Here is an 18873-nt window from a genome sequence, read left to right as displayed (position 1 = left end):
TGAAATCCACGCTTCGTTCTTTCCTGGCACCTACACCACGCCGACACTGGCGCCTGATACTCAAGAAATGATAGGCTTATGTTTTGGCTGCATCCGGTTCTCTAATAAAAGGCACTGGCTACTCCACTATCCACAATCACCAGGTTTATTCTCAATCTGCTGGTGGCAGAAGACATGGGAAGCAAATTCTTCATTCTGAGCTTTGTGACGTGACAGAAACCCCAAGTTCACATCTCCTGAGTGGAGCTGGGAGCGGGGCGCTGGGAAGGAGTGAGCATGCCCATGGAGAGAACTGGCCCAGAACGATGCCAGTTACATCCTCCCCCACCAACACGCTTCCCTTCTTGGAATCGTTCTTGACTCTTCCCTTTTTCCTGCACACACCACAGGCAATCCGCCAGCAGGTCCCCACTGCTCTGCCTTCAACATTGATCCAGAGCCTGCCACCTTCTCACCACCCCCACTGCTGTCACTCTAGTGTAACCCACCATCACCTCTTGCCATGATGGTTCAATCGCTTTGTAACGGGTCTTGTTGCTTTTCCCCTTGCCACACCCCCACCCCAACTGTCTATTCTTCACCTTGTGGCCAGATTGATGATTCCAGCCCATAGGTCAGACCATGCCACTCCTATCCCCTCTGATGGCTTCTAATTGCTCTCAGAATGAGAGCTGAAGTCCTCCTCAGATCTGCTGAGTCTTTCCTTTAAGTGGTGAGCACATCTCCCACTGTGTTCTGTGCTCACTCAGCTACGGTAGTTTAGTATCCTTGCTCTTCCTACAATCCACAAGGAAAGTGCATGCCTCAGGGCCTTTGCACTGGCTCTTCCACCTGCTTGGGATACTCTTCCCAGATACCCAGGGCTCTCCCTCACCTGCTCAAATATCACCTGAGGGCTGTTTTCCTTGACTGCCCTTTTTGAAATTGCAATTCCATCCCTCACTCTTGCTGCCCTCATTTCCTTTTCCTGCACTCACCAGTATCTGAAATATGTACTTAACTTTTCAACTTTATTATCTATCTCCCACTACGAGAATATTAAAAGCTACAAGAACAGGAATGTGCGTGTGTTTTGCTTACAGGGCCTGCCACGTAGTAAGTTCTGATAAACATTGAATGAAATCTGATGTCAAGTGTAAAGGTGGGTGGGCTAAGGAATGAGAGGACCATATGGGAGGTAAGATCTGCGAATTGGAGCTGATAGAAAACACACTCATTGGGCTCAGCAGCAAGAGGCCCACCAGCAATGAGTTGCTCCTGGGCTCTGAGAACCCATAGGTGATGTGCTGTGAAATCTGTCCCTCTCTGTATGTTCTCTTTTCTCCTCCCCTTCCTCAGGTAGGTAACTGCCTCTGCATTTTGTTGTCTCTGACAAACCTGGGACTGGAAGGCTTCAGGGGTAGCTGCTTCGGAAAGCCTAAGAAAAGCCTAAGAAAACCCTTAAGAAAACTGAAGAATGTTCACAACGGAGGTGAAAAGGAGGAGCAGAGAGTCTTGGAAGAAGGAAGAGTGTCCCCTGGGAGTGGGCAGGGGCACCTGCCCCAATGTCTTGGCTCTGGCATGATCCTGAGACCCAGACGTGACTATGGCTAACAGTGTGCGCCCCAGCCTTGAGCTGCCACTGAACCTTTCTCCTGCCTTGTGTAGCCACCTGTGCCAGTCTTCCCTTCCTTCCCTTCCTTCTGTCATTCCTTAACTGCCCTTTGGCCTCCACAGAAACTGTGCTCATCAAAATGTCTAGTCATTTCCAGGGTTGATTCATATTAGTCCTCTAACTTGATTTTTAAAACATGTGGTAAACTATATATGACATGAAATTTATCATTTTAACCATTTTTGAGTGTACAATTCAGTGGCATTAAATACATTCACATTGTTATACCATCACATCAGCCATCTCCCAAATTGAAACTCTGTCCCCATTGAACACTAACTCCCCATTTTCCCCCTCCCCCATCCCTTGGCACCCTCCATTCTGCTTTCTGTCCCTATAAGTTGGACTCCTCTAGGTAACTCATATTAGTGGAATCACACAGCATTTGTCCTTTTGTGACTGGCTTATTTGGAACTTAGCATCATGTTTTCTTCATGTTGTAGCATTATAAGAATTTCATTCCTCTTTACAGCTGAATACTATTCCATTGTATGAATATATCACATTTTATTTATCCATTCATTCATCAGTGGACATTTGGCTTGCTTTTATCTATTGGCTACTGCAAATGACACTGTTATGAACGGGGGTGCACAAATATCTATGTGAGTCCCTGCTTTTAAGCCTTCTGAGTATAGAACTGAAAGTAGAATTGCTGGTAATTTTGTGTTTAATTTGTGAGGAATCACCGTACTATTTTCCACAGCGGTGACACCATTTCACACCCCCACCAGCAGTGCACGAGGGGTGCAATGCTTCCACATAGTTGCCAACACTTGTTTTTCCTCTTTTTTTTTTCTTTCTCTCTTGGTAACAGTTATCCTAGTGGGTGTGAGTTGGTTCTAACTTGACTTTTCTGTGACATTTAACTCTATGGACACTTCCTTCTCAAAACCGTCTTTCCTCCTTTCCTCCACTTTCTGGGTTTTCTTTTCAACTTTTCTCTCTCTTTCTTTTCTTCTTCTTTTTTTCTTTTTCTGAGTCTCCAACCACCTCATCAATGTTAGCACTGTCCAGGGCTGCTTCCAAGGTCTCTCACTCTATATACTCATATACTCCATATACTCATATACTCATATACTCCGTATACTCATATATTCTGCTGTAACTTTATTGATATCCTGACTTCACCTCCTGCTTAGATGGTGTGGACTCTCAAATCTATATTCCTAATCCAGACTATTTTCCTGAGTTCTGACTTTTATGTCCAACTATCTACCAAAAACAGGAGTTAAAGAGAGGAATGTTAAAAGAGAGGGAGATCCAAGATGGTGGAGTAGATAAACATTCTGCTTGCCTCCCTCTGTGAACACATGAAAATTACAACTAAATTATAGAACAATCAATCTGAAGAACCATTCTGAAGTCTGGCTGAACAGGTTTTATAAGTAAGGTTATAAAGAAGAAGCCAAAGGGCTGGCCCAGTGGCTCAGGCAGTTAGAGCTCCATGCTCCTAACTCCGAAGGCTGCCAGTTAGATTTCCACATGGGCCAGTGGGCTCTCAACCACAAGGTTGCCAGTTCAACTCCTCGAGTCGCGCAAGGGATGGTGGACTCCACCCCCTGCAGCTAAGATTGAACCCAGCACCTTGTGCTGAGCTGCCTCCCGGATGGCTTAGTTGGTTGGAGCACGTCCTCTCAACCACAAGGTTGCTGGTTCGACACCCGCTAGGGAGGGTGGGCTGCGCCCCCTGCAACTAACAACGGCAACTGGACCAGGAGCTGAGCTACACCCTCCACAACTAAGATTGAAAGGACAACAACTTGACTTGGAAAAAAGTCCTGGAAGTACACACTGCTCCCCAATAAAGTCCTGTTCCCCTTTCCCAATAAAATCTTAAAAAAAAAAAAGAAAAAAAGAAGAAGTAGCCATGTTGAGACGGGTAGGAGGGGTGGAGACATGAAAAGGGCTTGCCCCAAATCTCTGTGCGGGAGATGAGAATCAGGAGGGATATCTCGGCTGCGTTGGTTCCCCCTGGAGAGGCAAAAGGCCCCAGCCCCACACTGGCCACCCCAGCCCAGAGTACTGGTGCCAGGAAGAGGAGCCCCCAAAACATCTGACTGAAAACCAGTGGGGATTCTGACCGTCTGGGTGGGATTGAAGACGGCGAGAAACCCTGGCGTCTTCTTAAGCAGCCTGCGCACAGACTCACTCGCTTGCAGGCACTCACCTTGCACTCCCGTGGAGGGAGGGTGACTTGAGGGGGTGTCAGAGACATAATGTTGGGGGGTCAGACAGATATGTGAGATCTGTGCACGAGGACTGGAGGGACAGTTCTCATTTTCCCTGTGTGGGGCCCTTCTCCAGTACAGCCATCAGGCAGACGCCATCTTTCCTGTGTTGAGCGTGCCCCCTATGATTACTGTCAAATCTGAATCTGATTGGCCTAGTGAGCTCTGTTGCTCTTCCCTGCTGACTCACTGGGAACCCACCCTACCCAACTCTCCCAATGTGAAGGCACCTTCTCCTCGAGCAACCAGTCCCACCTGCACAGCACTCTTTCTTGGAAAACTGATGGAGTCCATGTGCTACAAGCCGGCACTGAATGACCTTGCTATGCTCTGAGGCTTACGCTGAGTAGCTCCAGGCTCAGCACTGGCAACAAACCAGAATCTACATTAACCTGGTGACCACAATTCTTCCCACTCTAGTGACTCCCTGAGATCCTGCCTCACCCAACTTGCATACTGCCCCAGGCTTAATCGGTGGCTGAACCTTAAGGAAACTGGCAGGTGGCAGCAGGCCTCTGGGTGTCCTGGCTTTTTGTGGAGCTATCCCAGGCCCAGTATTGGTGGCAGACGTCCTCAGTTCACAGTACGGCCTCCCTCACCTGCCTCTAGGTTTAGCAGAGGCAGTGAACAACCATGGATCACTTTGTGGCTCATACCATGCTGTCCCCAGCCGGGGACAGGCAGTGGGTGACTTGGGTCTGCATTGGAGCTCCTCCCAAGGGGCTTCAGACCAACATATTTGGAGGTTGGCTTTGGACCACAGCAGAGCACCACCCAAGTAGCTCCACAAGCAGCACACACAAAGTATGGTCTCAAGAGGCATCAGAGCCCACTGAGGTGAATCCCACACGGGGGTTAAGCCCCCTGTACAGCAGCCTGCAAGCTGTGGACATGGCCAAATCTCACAGCCAATCAGTGGGAGGGTCAATTCTACCCAATCATGTGACAATAGCAGTCAATAACAAGAGGGCACATACAAAGCAGACAAGGGACACTCCTGGAGCACCTGGAGCAAGTGAACAGGGAGACTGGGCCAGGGCCCCATAGGGCACCTACTACATAAGACCACCTGGCAAGACTGGGAGACACAGCAGCCCTACTTAATACACAGAAACTAACAGAAAGGTAGCCAAAATGAGGAAACAAAGAAATATGTCCCAAATGAAAGAACAGGAGAAAACTCCAAAATAGAACTAAGTGAAATGAGGAAAGCAACCTACCAGAGACAGAGTGCAAAACACTGGTTACAAGAATGCTCAAGGAACTTAGTGAGAACTTCAACAAAGAGATAGCAAGCATGAAAAAGGACATAGAAACCATAAAAAATGAACCAGTTAGAAATGAAGAATATGCAATATGGAAGACAAGGTAGCAGAAAACTTCCAATTGGAACAGCAAAAAGAAAAAAAGAATCCAAAAAAGTGAGGATTGTCTATGGGACAACATCGATAGTAACAACACTGGCATCAGGGGTACCAGAAGAGAGAAAGCAAGGAACTGAGAACCTCTTTGAAGGAATAATGACTGAAAACTGTCCTAACCTGGCAAAGGAAGTAGACACACAAGTCCAGGAAGTGTAGAGAGTCCCAAACAAGATGAACCCAAACAGGCTCACACAAAAACACATTATAATTAAAATGGCAAAGGTTAAAGACAAAGAGAAAATCCTAAAAGCGCCAAGAGAAAGGCAAGCAGTAACTTATAAGGGAGTTCCCGTAAGATTGTCAGCTGATTTCTCAACAGAAACTTTGCAGACCAGAAGCAATTGGCACAAAATATTTAACGTGATTAAAAGCAAGGACTGACAATGAAGATTACTCTACCAAGCAAAGCTATCATTTAGAAATGAAGCACAGATAAGGGCTTCCCAGACAAGAAAAAGCTAAAGGAATTCATCACCACCAAACCAGTATTACAAAGAATGTTAGAGGGATTCCTTTAAGATGGAAACAAAAAATAGATCAAAATTATGAATAATAAAATGGCCATAGTTACATATCTATCAACAATTACTTTCAATGTAAATTGATTAAATGCTCCACTCAAAAGAAACAGGAGGGCTAAAAGGATAAGAAAACAAAACCCTTACATATACTGGCTACAAGAGACTCACTTCAGATTGAAAGACACACACAAACAGAAAGTAAAGGGATGGAAAAAGATATTTCATGAAAATGGAAACAAAACACACACACACACACACAAAAACTGGGATAGCAGTACTTATACCAGACAAAATAGACTTTAAAACTAAGGCTATAAGAAGAGACAAAGAAGGACCCAGTAATCCCACTTCTGGGTATTTATCTAAAGAAATCCAAATGCTATTTCGAGGGGACGTGCACATCCATATGTTCATTGCAGCATTGTTTACAGTGGCCAAAGTGTGGAGGCAGCGTGGGTGTCCACTGATGGATGAATGTATAAAAAGTACGAGCTACATATATACAATGGAATATTGCTCAGCTGTGGAAAGGAATTTGTTCTTGCCATCTGCAGTAGCATGAATGGAACTGGAAGGTACTGGGCTGAGTGGAGTGTGAGACAGAGAAAAACAGATGCAGTGTGATTTTGCTTATATGTGGAATCTAAAGAACAAAATAAACAAAGAAAACAGAAACAAACTCATAGATACAGAGAACATATCGATGGTTGCTAGATGGAAGGGGTGTTTGGGGGGTGAGTGGAAAGGGGAAGAGATTAAGAAGTATAAATTGGTTGTTACACAGTACTCATTTGGATGTAGGGCATAGCATAAGGAATATAGTCAATAATATTGTAATAATTATTTACGGCGTCATATTGGTACTAGATTTGTTGGGGTGATAGATTGGAGGGGATTGGAGGCGGGGTGAAAAATGTGAAGGATTAAGAAGTACAAATTGGTAGTTACAAAATAGGCATGGGGATGTAATGTACAGTATAGGGAATATAGTCAATAATATTGTGACAGCGTGGTACAATATCATCAGATGGTTGCTGGACTTACCATGGTGATCGCTTCTTTAGGTGTATAAATGTTAAAAGACTACGGTGTACACCTGAAACTAATATAATATTGTATGTTAGCTGTATTTTAATAAAAATCTTCAACAAATAAAATAAATTGAAAAAATAAAATCTGGAGTTAGAAAAACATTTGAAAAAGCTAATGTTTTTGTAAGGCACTGGGATGAGGCGTTTGTAAGTACTCGGTCATTTCAACTTTGTTTTTAATCATTTGACACTCTTGCCAACCCTATTATTAATCCCATATTGCCATTTAGGCTTGGAGAAGTAGCTTGCTCGAGGTCACCTTATTTCAACATCCATCTTTTCACCACGCCGCTATGTATAGGACCATTACCTGCTCTTTCAAACCCCTTAGAGCAAACTCTTCTCACCCTGAGTTGCAATTACAAGTATGTGTTTTTGTCTCTGTCTATCAGTAGACTAGAATGTATAAGCACAGGGACAAAGCTTTTCATTTTTAAGTTTTATTAACTTCTTTACTCACAGGTCAAGCATATGCTTGGTCCCTCCCCAATTAGTGCTTGTTTAACACAGGAACTCACGAGTGAGTGAACTGCATGCATCTCGTACTACCTTTATCCATCACCTAAGACCGTGGTCCCTGTTTCACATACACAAGGAGGCTGCCACTACAGAAATCAATATGATTCAATTTTTGTCATCTTAGAACTAAAATTTTATGATTAAATGTTACTTGTAGGGAGAATCTCACAGGATGTGAGATGAGATGCATTTTTTTCTTTTTCTGGACAAGGGCAGAAAGGGTAGAGAAATCATTTGCAGATGCCAAGAAGAGTAGGAAGTTAAACTTTCAATTTCACTATTAAATAGCTCCATCTATTTAATAATTATTGTCCAGTAGTTTTTTGTTTTTCTTCCATTATTTGAATAGTAATAATGAATGAATTTAAAAATCAGTGCTGCTGCTTTAAAAAAAATACATTTTAAAGAATAGGTACATATGTACTACAAAAAAAAATTAGATAGGATGGCAGGGTTTACGAGGAGAAGTCTCCTTCCCACCCCTCTCTCCTGGCCCCCCAGCTCTTTATCTCAGGGGTAACTCCCTGTTACATGTTTCCTGTGTATCCCTCCAAATGCATTTATAAATATCCCCCAACCCCCATTAAAAAAAACAAGCACTTGGATTTTTTTCACTTTGTAATATATCTTGGCAGTTGCTTTGTATCAGCACATACAGAGCACCCTCATACATCTTCATGGGCATAACCAGCAGTGCTTCAACTTTTCTGCCGAAGTTTCTCCCCGGGATGCGCAGAAACACTAGGCTGCAGAAAGGACATGCTTGATTTGAAATTTTATTTGCATTTCACACCAATTTTCCATCCTGCTTCCTAATGCATCTGTGCTTATGATAATGTAACGATCGTATTTTAGAACACACACTCTAGAAAAATGGATTTTGTGTATTCTAATATTTACAAACCTCTGCAGGGACATGTACCGCGGTTTAACACGGAAGCATGACACTGTGGGAGCATTACAGTGCTTTTGTGAGGCCGGCATGGCAGGAATTATGAAGTCCCTTCTGAAGAGGAGGTGACAGGTATCCAGCAATGCGAGTTACTTGCTCCAAGTGACATAACCTGTGTCTGCACGGCCCGAAGGGCAGCAGAACCTGCAAATCGGTCACACTGCTTCTCAGGGTATAGAGGAAAGAAGCCAGAAAACTGGGCTCTTAAAAGACAGAATGCAGCAGGCTTTCCTTAAAGGGGTATTTGCATAATAGATTTTGCTGAGAGTGGGATGACAGACCCGGAAAACGTAGCTTTGGTCAACGTGGCAGAAGATGGGGGCAGTGCTTTTGTGTTAATAAGCACAGAGTGCTGAATTTTAGTGTGAGAATAGTCTGTCCAAGTTATGAGCTGAACCGTGTCTCCCCAAAACTCGTGTGTTGAAACCTTAACCCCGGGGACCTCGGAATGTGATTGTATTTGGAGACAGGGCCCTGAAAGAGGTGATTCTGTTAAAATGAGATCATTAGGGTGGGCCCTATTCCAATGTGGCTGATGTCCTTTAAAAAGAGGCAATTTGGACCCAGAGAGAGACACCATGAATGCTTGTGTTCAGAGGAAAGATCATGTGAGGACAAAGCGAGGAGCCGAGGCTTCAGGACAAACCAGATCTGCCGACACCTTGATCTCAGAGTTCCAGCCTCCAGCACTGTGAGAAAATACATTTCTGTTGTTTAAACTGTCCTTCCCTGACCATCTGTGGTACTTTGTTATGGCAGCCTGAGCAAATTAATGCAGTATCCACCCAAGGGCTACCTGTGAGTTTCCTGCACCAACAATCTGGTTCCTTTGTGTAGGGCTGGGCTGAGCATTTGTTCATTTGTTTGTTCATTCATTCATTCAGTATTTATTGCACATTGTCATGTGCTGTTCCAATCTAGGCAGTAGGCACGCAGCAGTACCTGTGAGAGAGTCCCTGTTACAAAGCTACTATCTGATACCCCACCTCCTAAATGACCCGAGTGACACACTACAAATATTTACCCGGGCAAAAGGAGAAAGAAGAGACATTGAATGTAAATTAAATGGCCCAAATCACGATTTATTGATGGCTCCAAATGTTTGCCTGTTTTGTTGTTTGTTTCTTTGTTTTGCTTTTTAAATATAAGCTTCTCTTGTAGATTGCCTTGCTGAACATGGACCTGTGAGGAAATGAAACGGAGGGGGGTTACAATCACGCTTCAAATTACAAAGGTGTTTCAAAGAGCCAGGCACAGTCAGATTGGAGGTTGCCAGCTCTGACAAGGGCTCAGAGTTCCTGATTTCCTCCTGTGTGTTTGTGATTCCAGAGACAACCTAGACTCTGAGAAGAGCCTGGTTTCTACCAGTGCTGTTAGGGATTGGTTCCCCTCTTGGCACGGACGACCTTTGAGGGGTAAGACTGAATGGCCAACACGTGGGTTGCCTTCTCTCCCATACAGCAGCCCCACCAGTTTCCCAGGCCAGGAAGATGCTGGAGTCGAGGCGAATCCCAGCCATGACTCATCCACCTCCCTCGCTTTGCTCTTGAAATGTGCTCTCCGGACTTTTCCAGGCGAGCCTGAGTGGCTCATTGCAGACACCCATTATTAAAGTGCCTTTCACGCTTCTGAATTCCCTCCAGAACTAGCAGTCATGGCAAACACCAAACACGGGCAGGGGATTCTTCCCAGAGAGAGACATCCATCATTACTGTGCCCAAACCAACCTCCATCTCCAGGGCAGGAACGACTTCAAATGCCAATGGGAAGAGGGAGCCAACAGGTATTTTTCAAGAGGCTCTATCCATTGGAGAATCGAAAAGAAAATATCCCCTTTGAGCATTTAGTCACACACATCAAAGGAAACAACAGTTTCAATCTTCATTTGCATCGTACAGGCATTAGATGTGGTCCAGTTACACTGAGCTCCGCTTGAAAAGGCAGGAAGTGCCAGTACTTTTCAAGCTTTGACGGAGACAGAGAGAAAATGCAGCCAGGCAAATAATATATCACCCTGCCAAGGCATTTTCCATTTTTAAAAGGACAGAACAATTTTACATTATTTCTGGAGCCTCTTTGCAGCAAATACCCCTTGACATTTGTTCTAGCACCCTGTCTGGCTGGCCTAAAAGCGCTCCGCTGGTCCCAGACTGCTGCTCCTGGGAGGTGGGGACCACAGTCTGCCTTTTGGTCTTGAGGTTCCAGATGTGAGAAGGGCAACTGGCCCAGTTTTTGAGCACAGGCAGACGGAGGATGGCTCTGCAGAAGGGGCCAATTAAGATACCACCCTGGTGGAACGAACACGGTGTTCCAGGTCATCACCCAGGCCTCAGAGCCACCAGAATGCAAATGCAAAGGAGGGTTTGGGGTTTCTCACGGAAGTCCCTAGGCTGCCCAAGGGGATTCAGAGATAAAAACAATGCGGTCTGTTTGCACTCCATGGGGATGCCTCTTGGGAAAGCGGAAAAAGGCCACCAATTCTAGAATAATTAGCACAAATGACTTCTAGTTAGGGTGACAAATGAACACGTTTCTGCAGATCTGGAGACTTAAGGTTGGGTTATTTGGTAAAATTCTGCCAACTCCTCTTTCTAAGTCTATGGTCTTCTCCTTGCCAAGTGTGAGGTCTTTTGTTAGAGGGCGAGCTGTGGTTTTATTGTTTCTAGTCCTCAGCCCTGGCTGGCCTGAAAAATCTCAGGGTGCTGAATGATTAATTCCAACCTGCCCTAGAAAACGTTAGTCAGCTGGCAAAAGGAAATAGCCCAACACGAAAGCAAAAAGAGCAAATTGACTTTATCTGTGAGTGATTATATTTGACAAGATGGAAAAGAAAGAAATCTTTGGTCACTGAAGAAAACTGTGCTTTGAGAAATCCTTGCGTGAGTCTTAAGGCTTGACTTTACAGAGTTTGAATTAAAATGAAAATAATGCCAGCCCCACCCCCAAATAAGGAGCTGAATGGCTGAACTGCATTTGCATATGTTTACTATGGCAGAGTCTTAGAAATCGGATCAGGAATTCCAGGTCTACTCCAGAGCAGCGCTTTCACGAACTAGCAAATTCTCTTTCAAGAAACCCATTTTTGAATTGCTATTGACTACTAAAATTTTAATTTTCCCTTTAAGTATTGTCACACACAGTCTCATTCTTTGTGGGTGGGAGAGTGAGGCAGATGGGACTCTCCTCCAATAAAAAAGAAGAGCCAGTTTTCATTCTGGAAGGGGGGAAATGATCAAGACTGTTAAAATTATTCTTCTGATTTCACATTTATCTCGTACTCACAGCATCACAGTTTGCTTAGAATTGGAAGGAACACGTGGCAGCAGGAAAACAAACTGTTTTGACTCAATCTGTGATTCAAATTTTACTGCTTACATTTTTTTCCTTCACTAATTAAAAACAAAATTAACCTCCTTTTGAAAATTCTGGACTCTTTTTACATTTCAAACAATCTTCTCTCAAATCTTCACATGGCTAACTCCCTCACTTTCTTCCAGGGTTTGTCCAAACATCAATTTCCTAATGACGTTTACACTGACCATTGCTATTTCAAATGCATCTCCCTGGTATTCTCGATCCCCTTGGACCTACTCCAATTCTAATTTTTTTTCCATACCACTTATGGCCTTCTCACAGATTACAGAATTTCTTTAATCATGTTTATTGCCCCCAACTAGAAGATAAGCATCAAGAGATCTGTGTTTTGGTCAGCGATGTACTTTAATTGCACAAAGCAGTTGGTGCTTAATAAATGTTGAATGACAATGTCAGGAAAAACTGTTTGAGATTTGGAACCAAGCAAGAGTGTCTTTACAGGCAAGTGCTGGTCATTGTCTAGTGGACCCTCGGGGAGGATGGGGTCCTATAGGACAGAACACCTCTAACTGCCTTTCTATGGACTCAATAGAAAGCAGAAAACAGAGTAATGCAAATGATTCTTGTGCATAGATGCAGCTGATTTTTCCCCTATAGAAAAAAAATAAGGCCTAACATGACATTTTATTGCCCAATAGGTATGAACCAATTTTGCATCTTTAGCAAGCTTTCCTGCTTACCTAGAAATATGCCTCTGTACTTCAAATTCTCCTTTGAGAATTTCTGTTCAACATCTTACTAGTACTCTCACTAATTAAGAGCTAAAGAAAAGTCTTGAAACACACTCACTTTATATTTGTATGAGAGTCATGATTTTTTTAAAATGATTTGGAAAATTATGGTTGAGTAAAAAAGTGAATTACTCTTGCTCTTCTAGGAAATCTTATCCAGTCCCATGGTTTTAGATACCATTGAATGCAGACTGGTCCCAAGTTTGTATCTCTGGCCACTCATCTCTGTGCCTCAGATGTGTATCTCCACTTGGATATCTGATGGGACATTTCAGAAGATTGTAGTGACGTGGCCACAAGCCAAGGAATGCAGGCTGCCACTAGGAACTGGAAAAGATGAGGAGTGGATTGTCCATGAAGCCTCCAGAGAGAGAACAGCCCTGCTAGCACCTTGATTTTGGCCCAATGAATCTGATTTTGGATTTCCGGCCTCCAGAACCGTAAGAGAATACATTTCTTTTGTTTTAAGTTCCGAAGGTAATTTGTTACAGCAGCCCCAGGAAATGAACACGTCTCGTTTAAGCCACCATCAAGTCTTCACGACTGTAATAATCTAACAAGTTTCTTTGCTTCCTCTCTTGCCCTTTGTAGTCTATTCTTCATATCAGGGCACAGCGATCCTTTTAAAACACCATACAGATTACACTCGCAGCTCAGTACTCCCTCAGCTCAATAACTTGAGGGCTTTTTAGGACACACAGAATAAAATCTAAAGATTTCACCATGGAATTCACAGTCCTATGAGATCTGGCCTTAGGTTCCTCTTCAGATTCATGTCTCAGTGCTCTTTCTGTTTGGCCTCATTGTAGTTCTTACAACACACTGAGTGTGCATTGGCCCCAGGGCTTTTGCACATGCTGTTTCCTCTGCTAGAGTGTTCCCTGCCCACACCCCAAACTGCATAGCTCACTCCCACTTCCTTCAGGTCTCAGACAGGACTTCCCTGACACGACCTATTTAAAACAGCACCCTCATCACTCCACTCTCTCCTCCTGCTTAATTTTTCTTCAAATATTTATCAAATATCATATATCTGTTTGTCTTTTTCACTTTCATGTCAGCCCCACGAGGACAGGGAGTTTGGTCTGTTTTGTTCGCTGCTGTATCCCCAACACCAGGAACCAGCAACTGGTCCATCGTAGGCACCCAGTAAATACCTGTTGGATGAAAGCACATGGTAAAAAAATTAAACCATATCAAATGAAGACTAAGCCTCATTTTTTTCTGCTCCACCCTCAAAGGTAACTATAGGTAACAGTTCAATTTCTTGTTTTTCTTTCAGAAATTTTTTCTGTATGTACTATATATACAATATACAATATCTATATATACAATAAATGCTGTATCGATATACATATGAGAATACTATACATTATGCCCTGTGCCTTACATTTTTCAGTTTAACATTTAAGTTGGGGAAACTGCCATACCAGCACACATCGATTTACCCGCATCTTTTTAATTTCTGTGCAATATCCCACAGCTGAATACTTACAAATAATGTGGACACCTCATTTGAGATATGGAAAAGCTAATGACAATTAGATGCCTCTGAGCCTACACTGTTTTCATTTATTCATTAGATGGTAGCGGGCTGATTTTTTTTTCGGGGGGGTACTCCTCAGGGAACGTCAAAGACATCAGCAGCTTTTTCCTTCAGGTGTTTTGACAGGTCATTTAACTTTCTAAAACTAAACAAAGTTTCCTTGGAAGATGGAGAGTCGAAATAAAATGCATTGGAAAGGACTGAGGCAAATAAGTAAGAAAAAGAGAACAAAACTTATGAGCGCTCCAAATGATCTCACCAATTGGCGGTGGCCAGGGGGTGACTCGAGCAAACTTATCTCCATTTAGCCTCCTGGGACCACCTCCACTGATGTCTCTCCGGGTCCCAGGAAGCAGAGGTGGTGTCCTGCTCTCCTAAATTTGTTAACTTCAGGAATCATGAAGTTCTTTGCATACCAGGAAAGCCTCATCTCTTTAACACTTTCCCTCTTTAGACAATAAGCCATTTCTTTGGTCCTGAGTTCAAATTCAATAAAAAAAAAAAGATTGTATTAGGCTGTAATACCAGAAGTCTTAAGAGGGAGGGGAAAGACTCCGGTTTTAAAGGGAAAGTCCAGTAAAAACAAGATTGACTCTTCAAGTAGGGTATGCAGGTGAGACACATTCCATCAAAGGTGTTCAGCTGTAACTCCAAGTCTTCTTGGAGTTCAAGGGCACTCAGGTTTGTTTCATGCAATAGCTGAACAATGTGGAAAGGTTTTATAACGATAACTAATGTTTGAACAACCTCTCTTGAAACCCCTGTCACAAAGGATAATGTTCTATGCTGCATTTTAACACTAAAAGGAAAACAAAACCGCCAGGAGTGGTGTGGTCAGTCCTTGGACCTACTGTCCATTCTGACTTGGCTGTAGTTCTGTACATATTGAACAAATGAAACGACTTATTCATTTCAGAATTTCAACAGACTCCTGGTGCACAAATCGGGTCTTTTATGTTCAAATTATATCTCAACTGAGCTGAAATTCAGCCCTAGTGGGCCCAAATATCTCATTATATTTGGAGTGTCTGACAAGGCTTTAGTCTTGCATACTAAGAGCAGACGTTCTGAGGTAATAACGGCTGACATAAGTGCTGGATGGAGGCAGGTAGGGTGCAGACAGGAGGAAAGATGAGGGTGTGCAGAATATAGGGAGTACAGGAATATCTAGTCTACGGTTCATTCTAACACTGCTCAAGTTTTCATTGTTTTTTCTTGAAAAGGCAAGGGGATACAGGATCTCTCCGTATTATTTCTTACAACTGACTGTGAGTCTACAATTATCTCAAAATAAGAACAATAATTAAAGAAAGGACAAGGAGAGAAAGTTTTTGGAAGTAGAACTTTGGGGTATCTTTATGTTGCACAATATAGCTTTTCACAGCTAAGGAAGGCAGAGAGGGACAATTTGTTTCTTTCGAGTCCTGTGTTGGGTGGAAGTGAGAGTGGTTACCAGCTCCCTTTGACAAGTCTGTAAGCCTCTAAAATGGGTTCAGTCCATGCTTTTTTCTCTCAGTGCAGTAATATGGAGCTTCACTAACTCCCAATTTATGGAAGCAAGTTCAACCACTTTTATTAACATCAGCACCAGTAATGATAAACAGTGACTTTAATGATTTCAGAAAGCTGATCAGGAAGAAAGCTCTTTTACAAATATTTTTTGAAGTTGAAAAGTAACAGTTTAGCATTTTCGTTATTCACCTATCTCCATCTATTCCTGGACAGTAGCATTCTTCCCCTGAAGAACATTCAGGCTCAAATGGGCAAGGATGCAGGGGGTGGGGTATCCAGCACATCTGTGTCTGCTGATTCCTTTCCTTTCTATATGGGCTCATTCAAGAACCTAGGCTGCTCCCCTTACTGGAAATGCCCACGTCTTGGTTACGCTCTAAGCAAAGACAAACACCAGCTATTATGGACTGAACATTTTGTGTCCTCCTCACATTCCCATGTTGAAATGCTACCCCGCCCCCACGTGATGGTATTAGGAGGCGGAGCCTTTGGGAGATGACTAGCATTAGATGAGGTCATGAAAGTGGGGCCCGGGATGGGATTAGTGCCCTAATAAGAGTCAGGAGAGAGCTCATTTCCCTTCTCTGTTCCTGGACGTCTGAGGATACACCCTGATCTCAGACTCCTACTTCCCAACACTGTGGGAAATACATTTCTGTTGTCATAAGCCAACCCAGTCTAGGATACTTTGTTATACCGTAGCAGTACAAATGTAGCACTCCAAACTACCACACCAGCCAATCAGCCCTCCAAACATCCTCTAGCCCAGATTCTCAAACTCATTGATCTCAGGATCCCTTTAAACTCATAAGAATGCTGGAGAACCCCAAAGAGCTTTTGTTTATGTGGTTTATTTATCTATAGTTTACTGTAAAGAAATTTAAAAGTGTTCATTAAAAAATAAACCCATTACATGATATACATACTTTTAGAACTAAAAATTTCAAAACAAAGAATTTGTGATGAGTGGCATTGTTTTACAGTTTTGCTAATCTCTTTAATTTCTCCCTTAACAGAAGACTGCTGTATTCTCCTGTTTGCGTCTTTCAGTCTCTTTTGACATCACATATTGTGTAGCCCCTGGAAAGCTCCACTGTATACACATGAGAGATTGACATAGTATTATTAGGCAAATAGTTTTGGCCTTCTGGATCCACAGAAAGTGTCTTGCGGATCCCTCCGTGACCCCAAGGTCCCCAGGCTGCACTTTGAGTACTGCCCTGGCAGCCTGCATCTAAGGTGCTTTCCATGGTTATGGTGACGCTTCCTTGGGGCTCAGGTGATATTCATTACCTTCATGTGTCCCCACTACACCTGATCTACTGTTGTTTACGTGTGTTAACCCCTGCTAGGCCGTGAGCTCTTTGGAGGAAGACATTCAACTTTATTCACCTTTAATTCTCAGAATCTAACACAATGCCTGGTCTCTAGTAGGCACCGGATACAATTATTTTTTAGTTTAAATACATGTTTTAATTATGAAAGATATATACTTATGACAGTATTATAGAAAATAGACAAGAAAAATCACTCATAATCGCCCAAATGGGTGTCGTATTTTATCAGTCGTTTTACAAAATGCCATTTTTAGACCTAGAATCATACCATCTACAATAAATGAACACCATAAATTTGAATACCTTTTTTCTCCCCACCGAAGCAAGTAAGCTATTCTTTCTGTTTCCGATGTCTGTGACTACTATGTTCCATTGTGGTGACATAACACTGTTTACTTACTAAATACCCAACATTAGCACGTTTGGGATGCTTCGTTTTTTGTTGTAATAAATACCGTGATCCTGTGAAGAATACCTTCACACATATAGCTTTTTTGGCATTAAGTGTTATTTCCTTAGACTAGATTCCCAGAAGTAAGATTACTGGGTCAAAGGATGCAGACATTTTTTTTATGGTTTTTAATACATACTGTAAAATTGCTTTTCAAAGGGTTATACTAATTTTCAATGCCACCAGCACTTTTAAGAATGTTTCACCATACATATCGTGAACATAGGTACTATTAAGAATGCTAATCGATAAAATATTGTACCCTAGTTGTTAAAATTTTGTATTTTTTGCGGCTCATAAAATTAAAGTTTGTGGAAAAATGATTGTATAACACAAAACGTTCTTTCAGGAATCTTTATTTCTGGATAACTTAAGAAATTTTTGCTTGTGAAGACTAGAAAAAGAACACGTTAAGATTGGCACGGAATTCACTTTGACAGCCAATCTGGATGCCAAAATATTCCAAGGAGGACCTCTCGCTAATTCTGCTAGTTGTCATCAACGATAGCAAAGGGAAAAATAAAATGTAGAAGAATGAAATGTTCTCCCTGCAAACCTTGCAGGACCCACGTAGATCTGCTTTTCTCGCAACTTTTTTCCCTTTTCTTTAAACTTTGAGAGTTCAGCCCTGTCCTTTGTTTCTGGTATGACCTGCCCATGTGCACAATTCCTGAATTTCGCTGGGTGGGGGCATTTCGTCTTTACCATCTCCTGTGGCGTCACGCTTCTCTGTACAGTGTGTGCTGGTCCACTAGGTGTGGATGGGTTTCCAGAAAAGCTGCAGCGTGTGTCTGTCCCCCGTAGAGTGGATGCTAACCTGTTTCTAGGCTCTGTCGGACTGACCCCCAGCTAGTGGAGCCACCTCGCACGGAGCGGGAGTGCAGGGGACCATGGAACATTGGCTTGAAAAGAGCACGAACGCGAGCCCAGGATTGCAAGCAACTTGGCTCGCCTCGCCCTCGGAGCAGGCACGCCGAGGTCTAACGTTTCTCCGATTTTGCTCAGCGGCCTCATCCTGGGACAGGCGTTTTATGAGTCATCGGCTCTGTGGGTCACATGGCCAACGTGACCAAAATAAAGTTTCAACATTTTAAGCCGCTAGAAAGGGGGACAACGGAGCACACAGGGGACGGGGAGCGGGAGGCGGGCACCGGCAGGTACGGGCGGGCTGGGCACCCGCTCTTGGGGCCGCAGCAGCGTGGGCCGAGGGAGTGGGGCGCCGGTGGCGGGGGGAGGGGAAGGGGAGGGGAAGGGGCGGGGCCTGGCAGGAGACGCGCCCCTCCCGCTACCGCCGGCAGCGGCGCCCGGACTCCGGGGCCGACCGGTTCCGAAGAGCTGCGCACGGCCGACCACAGCCCCGAGGCACTCTGGTCCCCCCTGTCTCCTGGCTGCGGCAGGCGGCGGGATCCCGGAGATCTGGCCGCGTCCTCACTGCCACCAGGACCCCCACGCGCCGGCAGCGGCTTCCCCGGGAACGTCCTTCAGCCCCGGGAGCACGCGGGAAAAGCCCCAGCGTGCCAATGAGCGAG

The sequence above is a fragment of the Rhinolophus hipposideros genome (assembly GCF_964194185.1).
Source record: "Rhinolophus hipposideros genome assembly, chromosome: 8".
Taxonomy (NCBI): Eukaryota; Metazoa; Chordata; class Mammalia; order Chiroptera; family Rhinolophidae; genus Rhinolophus; species Rhinolophus hipposideros.
The sequence above is the reverse complement of the archived record's forward strand: the minus strand, read 5'-3'. Positions refer to the sequence as shown.